At 40.2% G+C, this 13211-nt stretch overlaps 1 long non-coding RNA gene across 1 annotated transcript; it reads left to right on the top strand.

The window, feature by feature from the left end:
* The first annotated feature begins 6912 nt into the window (after positions 1–6912).
* LOC138750089 (uncharacterized) lies at positions 6913–8628 on the top strand. The gene is made up of 3 exons (XR_011349069.1): positions 6913–7101; positions 8308–8434; positions 8559–8628. It is a non-coding gene; the product is annotated as an uncharacterized lncRNA (long non-coding RNA).
* The last annotated feature ends 4583 nt before the right edge of the window (positions 8629–13211 follow it).

The following is a 13211-nucleotide window of genomic DNA, read 5'->3' as shown; positions in this document are numbered from 1 at the left end:
CCACCAACTGAAAACCTACTTGAAGGACAAATTGGGAAGCAGGCTGAGGTTACCAGAAGGAAGCAATTTTGAATATGTGATTACAGACACAATGATAATTAAAAGATTTATAACAAACATGTTTATCAAACTGCAAGAGAAAGAGAACGATGAAATAAGCTGTAAACCCAAACAAAAGTGGGAACAAGATCTAAACATAAAGATAAAGAATGAAACATGGGAAAAGCTATGCTCCGGAACACAATAAACACAAGGTTACGCATGATACATTATAATTGGTTACACAGGCTATACACCACACCCCAAAAGTTAAATAAATGTGACCCAACAGTATCAGATAGATGTTTTCGCTGTAAGAAGGAAAAGGGAACAACAGTACATGCAATTTGGGCATGTGAGAAAGTGGAAAAGTTTTGGGAAGATCTAAATCAGGTATTAAATAAAATCACAAAAAGCAACATACCAAAAAATCCAGAGATCTTTCTTCTAAGTAATATAAGAAGTAAAGAGCTTGGACTCGATTTGGGTGGAGCACAAAAAGAGATTTATTATGATAGCCTTAGCTGTAGCAAAAAAATGTATTATGTTAACCTAGAAATCAGAAGATAGCCTGAGAATACAGCAATGGTACATAGAAATGAATAAATGTATTCCATTGGAAAAAAATAACATATAATTTAAGAAATAACATCACAGTATTCGAACAAATTTGGGAACCATACATGGAACACAACAGAGAATTCCTACCGTGGGACCTCCACCACCTAAAATGACAGAAGGAGAAGACGAAATGAACTGACCCAGTATGTAAAAGTAGATGACACAATTTTCTTTTTTTTTTAATTGTGTGATAACTTTGTTTAATGTATCATATATGTTGAACGTTGAGTGGGTGGGGAGGGGGGGTGAAGGAGGGAGGGAAGGGAGGGGGGAAAAGGGGAGAAAATCACACTGTTTATATTAAAGAGGGAAATGTTTATGTGTATTTTGGTTAATATGGTTCATAGTGTGAAAAATAAAAATTAAAATTAAAAAAGGTGAAAGTCCCAAGCAAAGGCTTTACAGATCAAGAGAGGGGAGTCAGACCTAGGCATCACAATTAATGACAGTTGCTGGTCAGACTGGTGGAGAGTATAAAACAAGATTAGATTTAATGTAAGAGGGGAATTATTTATAAAGAACCTGAGGGGTACTTCTTTTCACATAGAAGTTGGTAGGTGCCTTGAACAGGCCACCAAAGGAAGTGGTAAAGGTGGGTAATATAGCAATAGACATTTAGCCAGGAATAAAAAAATTAAAAAATGGTTCAAAGGGATATTGGCCAAATGAAGGCAAATGAGACCAGGTTTGGAAGGCAACTTGATCAGCATGGACATGTCAGGCCAAAGGGCCAGTTTCTCTGCTGTAAAACTCTGCCTCTATGTTTATGCTAAGATGTTTCCATCTCTAGAAGAGCACAAGTGCATCTTTCTGCAAGGGCAAAAAATACCATGCAGGACCCTACACAATGATAATCATGTTTCAATTTAGTAGTTATGTCAACGATAGGTCAAATCACACTGCATCCCAATCACAAGTGATAAAGAGCTCATTTTGATTTTCGGAGATGTTGGGGCTGAAAAAGGCCAGGACACTTGAATAGTCCCTCTACAGTTCTTCAAATTACTCCGATCTGAGTAATTTTGCTGTTTTTATGCTTACTTGTAGAAGATTTGGTTTAATAATTCATCCAGAATAAGGCCATTTAAGGCCACAGTATCCAACTGCACGAAAACCAACAAGGTTGGGTCAGATACAGCAATGAGCTCTCTGAACCCTTCTCCATTAACAATGGTGTGAAGCAAGGCTGCGTTCTTGCAACAACCCTCTTTTCAATCTTCTTCATCATGATGCTGAAACAAGCCATGAAAGACTTCAACAATGAAGACGCTGTTTACATCCGGTACCGCACGGATGGCAGTCTCTTCAATCTGAGGCGCCTGCAAGCTCACACCAAGACACAAGAGCAACTTGTCCATGAACTACTCTTTGCAGACGATGCCGCTTTAGTTGCCCATTCAGAGCCAGCTCTTCAGCGCTTGATGTCCTGTTTTGCGGAAACTGCCAAAATGTTTGGCCTGGAAGTCAGCCTGAAGAAAATTGAGGTCCTCCATCAGCCAGCTCCCCACCATGACTACCAGCCCCCGCCCACATCTCTATCGGGCACACAAAACTCAAAACGGTCAACCAGTTTACCTATCTCGGCTGCACCATTTCATCGGATGCAAGGATCGACAACGAGATAGACAACAGACTCACCAAGGCAAATAGCGCCTTTGGAAGACTACACAAAAGAGTCTGGAAAAACAACCAACTGAAAAACCTCACAAAGATTAGCGTATACAGAGCCGTTGTCATACCTACACTCCTGTTCGGCTCCGAATCATGGGTCCTTTACCGACATCACCTACGGCTCCTGGAACACTTCCACCAACGTTGTCTCCGCTCCATCCTCAACATTCATTGGGGCGACTTCATCTCCAACATCAAAGTACTCGAGCTGGCAGAGTCCGAAAGCATCGAATTCACGCTGCTGAAGACCCAACTGCGCTGGCTAGGTCACGTCTCCAGAATGGAGGACCATCACCTTCCCAAGATCGTGTTCTATGGTGAGCTCTCCACTGGCCACCGTGACAGAGGTGCACCAAAGAAGAGGTACAAGGACTGCCTAAAGAAATCTCTTGGTGCCTGCCACATTGACCCCCGCCAGTGGGCTGATATTGCCTCAAACCATGCATCACAGTTCGGCGGGCAGCAATCTCCTTTGAAGAAGACCGCAGAGCCCACCTCACTGACAAAAGACGAAGGAGGAAAAACCCAACACCCAACCCCAACCAACCAATTTTCCCTTGCAACCGCTGCAACCGTGTCTCCCTGTCCCGCATCGGACTTGTCAGCCACAAACGAGCCTGCAGCTGACGTGGACATACCCCTCCATAAATCTTCGTCCGCGAAGTCAAGCCAAAGAAGAAAGAAGAGAACAGGACTAGGGAATAAACCTTGAGAAGAATTTGAGCTCACAACCTTCTTGTTCAAAGGCGCAATCCTACCCACTGAGTTGTGACTTATAGCATATAATGACGTCTGACATTGAGCAAGAGCAGAGAAAGAATGCAGCGAGCACAAAAAGAATGGTGCTCACCCCAACCTTCAACTAATGTGAGGCTATTACAAGCACAAATTGAGGGCTATCGTGCTCTTATAACATTTTTAGCATATAACCCCTTGCCATACAAATTGGCATTATTCCATAAATCCTCCACATCACCACGAACAAATCTAAAGGAGATTTTTGCAGAACACACACATGCGCACTCACACCCTTCCCACAACCCCCCACCTTCCCATGGTAGCTAAGAGAAAAGGTCAACTGTCTGTTCAGATACTCAGTACTTTATTCAGAGCAAAAGCCGATTCCAACTAAAAGAATAACAGACAAATAGACATAATAGCTATTTAAAGATATCAAATTCAATTATTATTGCAAAACATTGGGAATAATTTTGTGATATTAAGAAAATGGCCCGTGCTTATTCCATTGCGATAATCAACAGTTATTTATGGGCCCGTCTAAATTGGGTTCTTTTTGAAAATGAGAGATATGGAGTGATTTATCACAAGCAGTCATTTTAAAATTTTCTCTGAACTTGTAATCGAATTAACATTTGATAGGTGATGGAGAGGGAGTGCATCCACCGAATGTTTTAGTTTATGGTTTGTCTTTGATGTTATAAAGTGTCAGGAAGATCGTATAAGCGATGTAATATGATTAAAATTTGTCTGTTACATTAAAGGTTCTATGGGAGTCTAAGCCTCCAAGGTCACAACCTACTTCCTGGAAGCAGATTAAACACCTTCCTTTCACATATGTCAAGCATACTGGCAAAGTCTCCAGAGATTCCTTATTCTCAGCTATAATAGCGGCAGAAGAAAGAAATATGGCAAACTGTAAAACTCAGCTATTTCAAAATGCTATACAATTGGCAGTCTCTGCCTCAATACATCAGTGTGAGATTCTCGTCACATAGATTGGTCTTGCATTCCTTTTTCCACTCATTTTCTGACACCATTTTGTACAAAGCAAATTGATTTCCTTGTCGTGTGTACTCATTGCAGGATTTTCTTTTTGTGCATTTTGTTATGTGAGATACTAGAAAATCAAGAAAACATTTTCAAAGACTTAAGGCCAAGGTTAAGGTAGCAGTGTGTGGATCTTGCCCAGCGGTTCACACCAGGGCGAATCCGGCGTTATTATACATCTGGCTTTCTCAGCCTTTGAGTTGTGAATATGAAGTGGGCTCTGTGGCTCATCAGCAATGGCTGTAATTAAAAATTCATCAGATCCTAACATGATAATTTTGGACTTGTAGTTTTTTTTAAATAAAGCAGATCAACTTGCACCTAAGGTTAATCTCAAAAACGATTCCTCACACCCTCTTTCCCCCTTGTATGTAAACTCAGTGCCAATTTCAATCATGTTTACTGTCCATTTAGTGCAGAAACCTAGCAATCAAGAAATTACAGCTTCCAAAGCTCAATGGAGCCAAGGTAGGGGAAGGGAGTGGGGAGTGGGGTCACCACTTAAGTATCCACCAGAACATTTCAGTGGTTGTGTTGGGTATTATTCAATGTCAAGGCCATCTCCCATTCCATCACATAGTTTCAATTGTGGGCACCTATTTTTTAGCAAAAAATAAGTAGATGCCCAGTTAAAAAGCCTCTTTGACTTCCAACAAAAACCCGATAAGTTCCAGCTAATGATGGCAATGGAATGGGAACTTTTCAATAACCCCAGTGGGAAATCGGAATTTGAATCTTTAAATGGGCTGCTATTGGAAATAATACAACAGAGAAATCATTCGATATCTGTGCAGGGACTCAGTATGTGGAAATTAAAAGAGCTAAAAAGGAAGAATTAAATCAAATCTATCTCTCACAGCACATGCTTGCAGGGGGAGGGAAAAGATGACGGAGAAGTCATTCTGAGGAGCAAATTCACAGTGACCACAAAACTTTCTTTTATTCATAGATTATATAGCTCATTGAACTCAACTGTCCTTAACACATCTCATGTAATTTGCACAGTTGTTGCTTCTGCCAAATTTATTTTATATCCTAAATGGATGTAAAAGTATGGTCTTCCTTGGTGGCTAAGCTTTATCCAATAAATCAATGCAGTTTGTGAAGCAATCCAGATGATATCCTTGACTGTGTAGAGTCTCAATGGAGTGATGAAATAAATATTAAGTACTCGTGTGAAGTATTAAAGAAAAAAAAGTAATGTTTTGCAATGTTTTCTTTTACACTTTATTAGGGCTGAAATCTCTATTAACAGCTCAATGAATGAAGTAAGGTGAAGAAATCACTGTGCTGATTTGCATTTATTAACCAATTGCAAAATTCCAATGATTAATGACAAGAACTTGAGTTAGTTCCAAACAACTTCTTTTCCGTATTCCCTACAAGATTCCAGAGGTCCCTACCATCATGGCCCAGGTTTAACTTCTCAGTATGCATCCCTGCAATTATCTGAGATAAATTCTTTCTGCCGCTCCTTAAATTTTAAATTTAGATGTACAGCATGGTAACAGGCCCTTCTGGCCCACAAGCCCGTGCCACAAAATTCACCTACAACCCCGATATATTTTGAACGGTGGTAGGAAACCCACGCAGACACGACAAGAATATACAAACTCCTTCCAGACAGCGCTGGATTCAAACCCTGGTCGCTGGTGCTGTAACAGCGTTATGCTAACTGCTGCGCTAACAGTTCCTTTGATCATATTCCCAGTTGATCTGCTTCCAGGTTTAGACAAGCCAAGGTTGTTTTGATATATGTCCTAGTTAAGGTTAACCCAACATTTGAACCTTGAGTTACTGGCCTAGTTATACCTCCACAGTTCATTATAAAACTGTGTTTGTTAGGACCAGCTGAAGATCAATTAGAAGGTGGTATAGGATCAAGAATGAAATAAACTATGGAGATGAATATCTGCTTTCTATCTTCAAAAGAATAACTTACTGGATTTTTAAAACAATACTTCACCAGGCAACTGCCAAAAAATCCCAGGTAGGACAAGCCCCTATTATTCTGTTGTTCTATGACTGATCTCATCAGGAGGGCAAAGATTGGGCCAGTTAAGAGCTTAAAATCTTCAAGTAGCTACCGCAAGTAGCAGACAAGTGTCTGAGTCCACATTGATTCGGGCATCTTTTATGTATCAGTTCACTGTAGGACATCATTCCCTTGAACTGGTCCTAGTTGTTGGCTGCCATGACTGCGAATGACAGATGAATTCCATTAATATTCAAGGGTGGCACGTTTGGTGTGGTGGTTAGCGCAACACCCTTACAGCTCCAGCGATCGGGACTGGACCTGGGTTTGAATCCCACGCTGTCTGTAAGGAGTTTGTACATCCTCCCCATGTCTGTGTGGGTTTTCCCTGGAGGCTCCCGTTTCCCCCCATCCTTAAAAAACATACCAGGGTGCAAGCTAATGGGGTGTAAATTGGGTGGCATGGAAAAATTCTAGTTATGATTACAGTGACAAATTGCAAATCATTACTTCATTTTCTCTCAATCCACTGGCACATGATCAGGATAATTTAGGGTTTTTTTTTAAATTTAATGTACAACATGGTAACCGGCCCTGTCAGCCCATGAGCCCATGCCACCTAATTTACACCCCATTAACTTACACCCCCAGTATGTCTTGAATGGTGGGAGGCAACTAGAGCCCCCCGGGGAAAACCCTCACAGACACAGAGAGTACATACAATCTCCCTACAGACAGTGCAGGATTCAAACCATGATACCCAATTCTTACATTCAATCATTATAACAGCCATTTTCTTTCAATGTCTTTAGAACAAGGGACCTTTCCTTTCTCTGGATACTAAAAAGAGTGTCCTATCAATACGGCTCATGCATAAGATATGAAAACAAGCTAACCAAATCTCCAATATGTTGGCAATGAGACCCACTTGTGTTTTACCCTCCTGCAACAGGAAAGGAAAGATCATCCAGGACACTTGCCTTCAGGAGCTGTTGAACTTTTTTCAGGTGGGAGAAATGGACCAAATCAGTTTGATATTCCAAGGTCATATCAACCAAACACTGTAAAACCAAGCTTTTGTAAATACTGCTTTTAAAGCAATAAGTTTGCCAAAACTTCACAATGGTGCACCCAATATGGCATTCCCTTCCTCCCTTTTTATTGCCCCCAGCCCCTACAGCCCACAACCCATTTTAATCCCCCTCTCCACCCAGGACCCATTCACCTCCTATCATACAATTCACCCTTTGGATTTCATTCCCCTCTGGGTCCATTTGGTCCCAACTCTCCTGCATTTCTCCCCAGATAGTTTCAAACCAAACCATTATTATATTACCTTCCTTACCTTGCAAATTCCAGCTCCCATTCACCAGGGTCTCCACCTTCACCCTCTCCTAGCTCATCTTGCACCACCCAGCCCATTTTTGTTCCCTTCTCCTCTTCTCTCATTGTCTGACACCTGGGTCTTTCCTCATGTTCCAATCATTACCTTCCCCATCTGTCCACCTTCCTCCTTATTTACCCATCCTACCCTCTCATACAGGCTATTTCCCCTCTCTGTCATAGGGTTTCGACCCAAAATGTCAACAATTCTTTCTTGTTCTCTCCCCGATGTTGCTGAACTAGCTGAGTTCCCCCAACAGATCATTTCTTTGTTTCACACTTACCTGATCATGTTATATTACAGATATTTCCCATTATTTATTTTGCCACTGGCTCACAGTCATGCATTATTTCTGCTTGAAACCTGACTACCAATGGTGTCCCATTCACGATCTCAGCCTTGAAGGTTGCTTTGTTATGAAGCATAATAGGGGGGAGCCTCTGGCCTCTCAGCTGAGGTGTAGAGAATGTAATTCACATCTGAATTGTACCCCAATGATCCAGTTACTATGGTGGCCTTTTCACTCTCCAATTACTAGGTACAGTAAAACCCCAGATATCTGGAATTGAAGCAAGCAGCAGCCTCAAGCAACCAGAATTTTTTTTAAAATGCAGAAAATAAACAGCTAAAAAATACAAACGTTTAAAATTGTCACCTCCTAGCAATCAGTTTGCTAATCATGCATCACACAGTCTCAAGCAACAGGAAAATGAGCTTATCCGGCATCTACCAATCCCCATAGGTGCCAGATTCGGTGGGATTTACTGTATTTGCTCTCATCTTGTCCTTGGTTATAGCGCACCTACTTCTTATGTCTGTTTCTGTGCAGATTTCATCCCTGGGTATCTGAACTTAACTGCAAGTGTGAAATTGAGTGTCAATGCAACTTTCTAATCCCTAATTCTTTAGACTCCGTCCGTCATCTGGACACACTTCAATTCTTCATTAATTGAAAGGTGGGTGAAAGAGAACATGTAAGAATTAAATGTTTATATCATCTGCGGGAGATAGGGAATGTGAGAAGGTCAGGTATGTACAGTATGAGAACACTGTCATCATCAATACATTCTCTCTCATTAGATCTGACCAAGGGCCATCACCGTTACTAAAGTCAGCACCAGAGGTAATAGTGGCTGTAGGTGGAAACGGGAGGTGAGAATGTCTACACGTGTTGTTCAATAAGCTTTTAATATGGCTGTCATGATTGAGAGCTGGCAGTTGGGTGAGAGCTGCAGGCTGAGGATGTCAGGTCCATTGCCATGCTAAATGCACGAGCGTGCCAGAAATTACATAAGTATTGACAATGAATCAGGAGTGTTTGGTAGAATGGTATTTTGCAGGGTGTTGCATTGGAATTTAAATTTGGTCATGTTTAAGAGGTGCATGTGTGCGTCCTTTAAGTACAATGGGGCATAGCGGAGTTGTAGCATATATGCCCCATGATAACTAACATGCTGCTCCAATCTCAAACCCTGGGCACATTGCTCTGACAGTGATCAGTTGCAAAGTGGCCAAAGTTGTTCAGTTCCATTGACACAATTTCCTAAGACCGGGAGCCTTCACTGACAAGCAAGGCTAACCCAGCCAACTTCTTGAAGCCTTATTCCTCCTTTTCACTTCCTCTGCAAAGATCTTTCAGCACATTGTTGGAAACCTTTGCAATAGTCCAGCTCCGTGGTCAACCGTGATTCATTATTATGCAGTTATTTTAATTCCCAGTTAGCACCTCTCAGTAACCACAAGAGACTTACCCTTTAACAAGTTCAAGCTAGATGTAGGTAGTGATGGAAAGTAACCACAATGGATCCCTTGTTGACATCTGCAGCCAATAAACAGCACATTTAGCTCTCGTTACTCAAAGCTTATTACACTAGACAATTTTTTTTTCACAAGGATTGCTTCCTGGGGGAAAAAATGGGGATTATGATAGACAACTTCAAGCTGAACACAAAAATAATTTTAGATTTGCTGTATCACGTAGAAGGTTGGAGAAACATTAAATGAGCTTTTATTGAATTTAGTATGTTTAATTGCATAATAATGTTAACAAATTGCATTAGCTTTGAGCTAAAAAATATTTTGCCACTGATTTTCATTTGTACTCAGCATCTGATGCCTCCTGTGTCAGTGACCACAACAATAGCCGGCCAGCATTGATCAATTCCAGTTGCCTTGATACCGCTTTTCCATGGCCGCAATGTCCAAATGAAACCTTTCACTGTGCTCGTCACTGACTGAAACAAGATCAGCAGGGAAGAAATCCAAGTACAAATGTAGAAAATGAATTTTCAATAACACCATGGCTTTGTATGCTTGAAGAATGTTAAAAAAAACCCAGAAAATCACAAAAAAATAGGTTATATCTGAAAATCAGTACGTGATAGCAAAAGTTAAGGTGTTTTTTTGTGATCAGCAGCCTAAAATCCATAAAACACACCCAAAAGTGTCCAGGAAGCAAAATCTGTGTTATTAATGAAGGGTCAATGTGAATTTGGCCTTTAACTAAACTTGAACTCTGTTTCTGTGGTACGTCCAACGTAATTCCATAAAAGGACAGATGATTTATCTTCGTGTTTATTTCCACCACAAGTCAGAAAAGATATTTTAATCTCTCAGCCTATTTTTTTTTGCTACCTCCACAGCATGGCAATCTTTCAATTGGCATCAAACAAGCAATAATGCAGATTCCCCCAGAAACCTTAGTTTTTTAAAAAAAAATATACTCAGATAACATGCATATGCAAGATCAGACCTAATAGCTCGAGGGAATAAAACTATTACTACGTTAGCTAACTGTAATTCTCAGAAACCAACACCAAATCTACTCAAGCGGCAAGGGATAATGTACCCCTGGTGATGGCCTGTTTCCTTAACTATATTGTGTATTTAAAGGAAGAATAAAATGTAAACCGCATCCTTCAACAGTTACTGCATAACATGTTGGTTGAGGGTTGAAACAAATTATTGAAATTATTAAAAGAAATAAGGTAGCAAATTTGTCACATATTACTGGAGAATTCTCTTTTATATCCAAGAAATGTTACAATTTTATCATTGGGTTATACTCTTAATCATCTGTGATCCACTGTCTTTGCAATTCACTTGCTGTTAATAGTTTGATTTAGAAATACAACGAATGTCAAAAATAAAGCACAACACACAATTACATTCAGCAGTTTTGTTTCTTGTATTGCTCTGTTAGTGAAGGCTTTAATCTCATCCAGACAAGATATTGATCTGAAGCTAATGTTTCTTGAGTAGCTAAAGGCAAACCAAAGTATTAGCTACAAAATAGATTAATCATCGTGTATTTAATAACAGCATGTGCATGTTGTATCTTTGGCAGAATGCCTAACAAGATTAGCAGGAGGCATCCTTCACTCGAATTTGATAATTCTGGCTGAGAAAAAAGGATTTGCTTTAAAGGGTCATCAGGTCCCTGAATTCCCAGAACATATGTGGATAGTTACCGTGGACTTCTACTATGCTTTAATATTTAATATTCAATGTGTTTAACATCTATCATAACTTATAATTATGCAAATATGCTCCGTGGTCCTGGAGAAACGCTCTCTCATCTTTACCGTGCGAGCATGGTATGAACGATAAGTAAAGGTGACGACTTGTTAATGAAGAAAAAATATTTACAGTTATCATTACATAATAGCTTATATTTTTAAAATTATTCCAAAATAAGATGCTGAATACACTTGCCTGCAATTAAGAATTGAGCTTAGAAGGTGGAAATAATTATTATCTACTTTAAAATCAAATATTTTGATCAAATCACAAATGTCTGCTTAATTATGCGGCACCACATGCACATTCAGATAATGGGCAAATTGCAAGCAACATATCCTCTGGTATTTACATTAATTTAAATGTACAGAGCTTCTGTAACATTGCATTTAGATGAATCTAACAGCTGAGTGAGCAGTGCCATCAGATCTTCATAAGGATACTGATGGGAAAAGGAGGATCTCGAACCTTCCTTGGCTGGTACAGGAAGTGAAAACTGACATCAGAAAGCGAAAGTACAAAAATGTGGGAGGGTCTAGGAAAAGCGGGCACAACTTCAGGAGGGAAGTGCATCTGCTTAGAACACTGATCCTTAGGAATTACTTAAGCCAGCGGATGGCAAATCTGTAGAAGTTGTTGCCACAGGTGGTTGTAGAGGCCAGAATATTGGGTGCATTAAAGACACAGATTGATAGGATTCTTGATTAGCCATGGCAACTAAAGGTTATGTGGATAAGGCTGGGCAGTGGGGCTAAGTGGGAAAATAGATCAGCTCATGATTAAATGGTGGGGCAGACATGATGGGCTGAATAGCCTATTACTGCTCCTATATTTCATGAGCTTATAGTCTAAGGTTGATGAGTAGATTTTGGCAAGTGTACAAAGTAGAGTCAGGATAATTCCAAACTATATTATAATTACTTTGGCTTGATCCCCCTCATTGAACTTATTCTAGCATTGATTCGCTTTCCTGGGAGAAATTGAGATCACACTCTGCGTCACTGCCATCTCCATTCACTTTTCTAAGTTGGCTGCTTTTGGAAACCCCTTTTCTGGTATTTCTAGTTGCTCTGTGGATCAGAGGATACACAGAGAAGAATTTAGGATACACTGGGGTTTCCAGCACTGCTGCAACATCCCAACATTTATGAGAATAAGGCTTATGAAATCACAAAGAAATCTTTGAAAATGCATTAAAGGGAAGCAACACTGCTGTTGTGTTCGCAGAATCCTGTCACCCTTCTGTCGTTACCCTCCTTGGCATATTTTTCTGAGATTAAGAATTTTGACGGATGCAGAACGACCAACAGGTGGACAATACATGAGCCATCCAATAAAGTGGGGTGCAAAGCACAACTCGGATGCTCACAGCCAACATGTGAAAGAGAAGAGCGATCACAGGTTTTATCAGGGCCCTTTAGTTAATACCTGGATCATTATATCAGTAAAGCTAATCGACTTTCAGATAAACTGAATGCCAATGTGGTGTTGCATGTTCAATGCACTTAACCTCAGGCCTGAGTAGTTCTGAAGGCATCAGAATTGAAGAACGGAATAATAAGTAGAGACAATTTTTTTTATTAAAAGCAGAGAGTACCTGAGAAAGTACTGGGCATCAATCCAATTTGAAACAAGCCTTTCCTCCATCGAGGCATCATTCATGTTTACGAGTAATGTCCCCGATGATTTTGCCACATCTGCGGCTAGCATGATGGAAAAGTTATCAGATTTGAAAACGATCCAAATATTTAACCCCATAAGATATATGGTGTGCCCCTTAAAAGTCATTGAATTCACTCTGCAATTTTCTTCTGTATTTGAAGACTACATCTTGTTAATGTGACAGCTCTGTGGAGTCATGAGCTCCCACATTCATGAACTCACTGCAATCCTTTGTTGCATGATTGGAAACTGTGGATTAGGTTTACTCTTCTAGCTCCGTATCAATAGACTTCACTGTTTCTTGCTATGCACACACCACACTCAGTGCCTCCTGTCATTATCTCTCTAAATCAGCCTCCTTTTCTGCTCCTTGCAAACAGTCGCAGGTTGAATGAGGGCTAATCTTCTTCCTACTTTATTCCTCATACTCTCCAAGCTGTCCAGACCAGGAGTCTGCTCTTCCATTTAATAAGATTATGGAGAAGCTAATGCATTTATTGTAGTGATAAATGGTGTCTTTTGCTTCTAATGTAAAATATGCTGAACTGTGTG

Source organism: Narcine bancroftii, chromosome 1 (genome assembly GCF_036971445.1).
Source record: "Narcine bancroftii isolate sNarBan1 chromosome 1, sNarBan1.hap1, whole genome shotgun sequence".
Lineage (NCBI taxonomy): Eukaryota > Metazoa > Chordata > Chondrichthyes > Torpediniformes > Narcinidae > Narcine > Narcine bancroftii.
The sequence above is the reverse complement of the archived record's forward strand: the minus strand, read 5'-3'. Positions and strand labels throughout refer to the sequence as shown.